The following is a 4,222-nucleotide window of genomic DNA, read 5'->3' as shown; positions in this document are numbered from 1 at the left end:
GAGTAAATAGAAGGCAAATTTATAAATATTATCTATTCATATAGTGGTGAAATATTTATATTGGCTTTATAGAGATTATAAATAATTCATATCAGTTCCTGCCCCAGTGAAGCCTACAAACTGAGGCCCCTATCCCATTTACAGAATGGCAATCATAATTTGGAAATTTTAGTGCAATTACTGTTGATTTGTGTCAAATTCAATGACCCCTATAAAGTCGATGCTGGGTTGTGCAAGATTTCAGGTAGGCCACATTAACAGTAACTCTCACATCACAACAATGTTGGGACTGTGTTTACTGGAAAGAGGAGTGATTAAGTGGGATATTATCAATATATATAGTATAGGGGGACCATACAATAAACTCTCTAATACCTTAGGTTTCAGTGCACAAAATAGGGTTGCCACCTTTTCTGGAAAAAAATACCGGCCTTCTTATATTTTTAGCTGTTTTCCCTATTAATAACGTTGGCATTAAGAATCATTTTTACCGGCTAGGCTGGTAAAGTGCCCGCCAGGTGGCAACCCTATGCACAAAGGTTATTTTTACATGAGATATGAAAAGCTTCAGAATTCTCTCCCTGAATCAGTTGTACTGACAGATGCATTAATTAGCTTCAAGAAAGATTTGGATGGCTTTCTAGATAACATAAGCTTACTCAAAAAAACTCTTAGCATAATAATGATTCAGGGAATGTTCCGATTCCCTTTTTGGTGTAAGGAAGGAACATTTTGTTACCTTCAAAGACAAACTGGAGACAGACTGGGTGCTGAGGTGGTTAACATCTTTCTCCAAGGTAGCAAAAGGTTGACATTGCAAGACATGTGGTTTATCAACTTCATCTATTATGTTACTTTCTAACATGGTTTCAAATAGCACAATTAAATAGGGGAGTGAGCTAAAACAGGGCTTTTGCTACTGGTACTGAGTTAATGAACAACACAGAACCAGTAATACAACATATGTAATCTTTATTTAGAAGAATTTACAAGAATCCAATGAACAAAATTTAGCAACATCCAGAGAACACCCTGAGGTCTAAGGCTTAGAAGTTCAGTTTTGGTAAAAGGCCAAAATGCTTGACATTAATTTTATTGTAAAATCGTATTTGTTATACCTAAGGATCAAGGAGTGATTCCTAAGCAACCAATGACAAAGCTGTCAAAACAGAGAGCACATTGATTTGTACACAAGCATAAGAAACATTATGGTTATGGGTGCACAGCTACACTATACAATTTAAATATTCAAATTAGAAAAGACTTGGTCCACATGTAACTGGTACAGCACAAGCGAGGGTGTTTTCACAGCTGAAAATTGTTTTCGCTTGAACTGCACCTCTTGTTCCTCCTGTAAACAGCCAAATTGTTAAAACAGTGATATGGAGCCCTCTATAACCTCTGCCCCCCTCATTCCTAAACTGCGGTCTTTGTTAGGCTCATTATACAGGGGCTTACTGTAATAAGATCCTCTTTTGTTCAGCATTACAAAAAGTGGTTTCATTTTATTATTTAGTGCAAGAAATAAATCAGATGTTTCGTCATTAAAAAATCAAGTTTAATGCCACCCCTTGGCTAGTGCAGAGAGTGATATTGCGCTTTCTGCAAAGAAGATCCGAAATTCCAAATTGGCTTTTTGCCACCCCTGGTAACTTGTCAAGACAAGTGTCTAAACTTGCCTCATGGCAGCAGAGCCCCTGGGGGAAACACACCCTTTGGTATAACTTTTAGTACCTAAATGACAGGATGAATAGGAGGTATTTGTAGTACATATAAATAATTTGGCAGGTACCTACATGCAGGATGGGAGTTTCTATGGGTAAAAAGTGGGGGAGCTTACAGCAGCACCACTAGTGGTTTTTTGTCTGTGAGTGACCAAAGTGCCCTTACCCATCAGTCACTTTTCAGTCATATGAATGAGAAACTTGTTGTCTACTGATGATGCTGGAGATGCCAGACAGGGATTTCCCTGGAGACAGTAATCAAACCTCTGCATGAGTCCAAAGCATACCATAAATTTCCATATGTTCAATTATGGTCGATTGAATACATATCATAAACAACTAATAATAGCTAATAACTAATCCTAGAATACAATCACTGGTGCAGTGACTTTTGTCACTAAAATAAGCTAAAGCTTTGGCTTTAAATTATGCTATTTTCCTGCATGCCTCCAAATATGTTAGTATTAAAAGTGACACAATTAAGCCATGACCCCAATATACCCTGGCCATGCCGGTGACAACCCTGATCCTTCACAAACCACTGGCCATTTCCTGGTAAGCCTGTTGTAGGTTCCTGTTCAGTTTAGCTATACACCTCTCTATATGAGGCCTAATGTAATAAAAATAAGCAGTCTCAGCAATAGATCCTCAGTAAAATATCTCTGGTCAATACCATCATTGATTGCCTGAGACTAAACACATTGGTGAGGTCTGTTAGTTGTTGTTATGTGCTCCTGGGCATTTAGCCATCCACTGATTCAACACAAGGCTCCCATCCAAGAGAATCTGCTCAAGTATGTTATTAGCTAACTTTTGAGGAATTGTTCATTTTGACTGCAAAAGTTGTAGAATAGCAAAACCTGTAAATTGGATGTAGTCTGAAACCACTTACTGCCATTCTTTTTATAGTGTATGTAGGCAATAACAGTATGTGTTTTATATAATCTTTTGTAATGAAGTGTTCTTTTTTGATGAAAGACTATTCTGTTGTGTTGAAATATCTGATAACAAAGATTAATGTTATGGAGTAAGATTATTACTTTATATGATTATACATTTACATACATTAGAATACAAATTAAGAGCAAACTAAAGTACCCAAATTCTTTATTTGATTTTCAGTTTCACTTCTTCACTTGGGTATTATAAGAAATGTATCAGTGTTTGCAGATGACACAAAATTCTGAAGCCCAGTCTGACCAACTGGCAATCTGGGCAGCTAAGTGGCAGATGAGATTTAATGTGGATAAATGTAAGGTCATGCACCTGGGATGTAAAAATATGCAAGCCCTTAATGGGACTGCACTAAGGCAAATCCATAATGGAGAAGGACCTTGGAGTCCTTGTAGATAAATAAACTTGCCTGTAGCAAGCAATGCCAGGCAGCAGCTGCAAGGGCAAATAAGGTCAAATTGCCCTTGCAGCTGCTGCCTGGCATTGTATTAAAAGGGACATAGATTCACAAGAGGAGGGTATTATTCTTCCCCTTTACAGAGCGCTGGTAAGGCCCCATCTAGAATATGCCCTTTAGTTTTGGTCTCCAGTGCTCAAACGGGACATTATTGAGTTAGAGAGGGTCCAGAGAAGGGCAACTAAGCTGGGAAAGGGTATAGAAAGTCTCAGTTATGAAGAAAGACTGGCTAAGATAGAGTTGTTTACAATGGAGAGGAGGTGCTTAAGGGGTGATGCGATAACTATGTATAAATACATAAAGGGATCATATAATAAAATCTCTGATGCTTTATTTACCAATAGGTCCTTCCAACTGAAACAAGGGCACCCACTGCATTTAGAAGAAAGGAGGTTCTGTTTAAATATTCGGAAATGTTTTTTTACAGTGAGAGCTGTGAAGTTGTGGAATTCCCTCCATGAACCAGTTGTATTGGCTGATATATTATATAGCTTCAAGAAGGGGTTGGATGGCTTTTTAGCAAGTGAGGAAATACAGGGTTATGGGAGATAGCTCTTAGTACAAGTTGATCCAGGGACTGGTCCGATTGCCATCTTGGAGTCAGGAAGGAATTTTTTCCCCTCTGTGGCAAATTAAAGAGCTTTCAGATGGGGTTTTTTGCCTTCCTCTGGATCAACTAGCAGTTAGGCAGGTTGTATTTGGGCATTGAGTTTGAACTTGATTGACGTATGTCTTTTTTTAACCTAACTTACTATGTTACTATGATTTTACACCACAGAAACTAAATGAATTCAAATACTGCATCTACCCTTACCCCAGCACCTCTTCTTCAGCTGCCTTCCATATATGCTCACCTCTTAGAGAAGACATTGTAGACATGCCCAGAGTGACACCTTCGGGACCCAGTACTGATCTGGTTAAGTGCAGGGCAACTGACAATAAAGAGGTGCTTTGTACTTGGATGGGGCTGTGGAGCAAGCCTCACAGATGCACTATACTATTAAAGAGCATGTTCACCTTTAGCAGTTGATATTCTAACCCAGAGAATCTCAGAATAAAAAATGTAATACTGAGTGTACTACAATCA

The sequence above is a fragment of the Xenopus tropicalis genome, chromosome 8 (assembly GCF_000004195.4).
Source record: "Xenopus tropicalis strain Nigerian chromosome 8, UCB_Xtro_10.0, whole genome shotgun sequence".
NCBI classification, from domain to species: domain Eukaryota; kingdom Metazoa; phylum Chordata; class Amphibia; order Anura; family Pipidae; genus Xenopus; species Xenopus tropicalis.
This window is presented reverse-complemented; position numbering follows the sequence as displayed.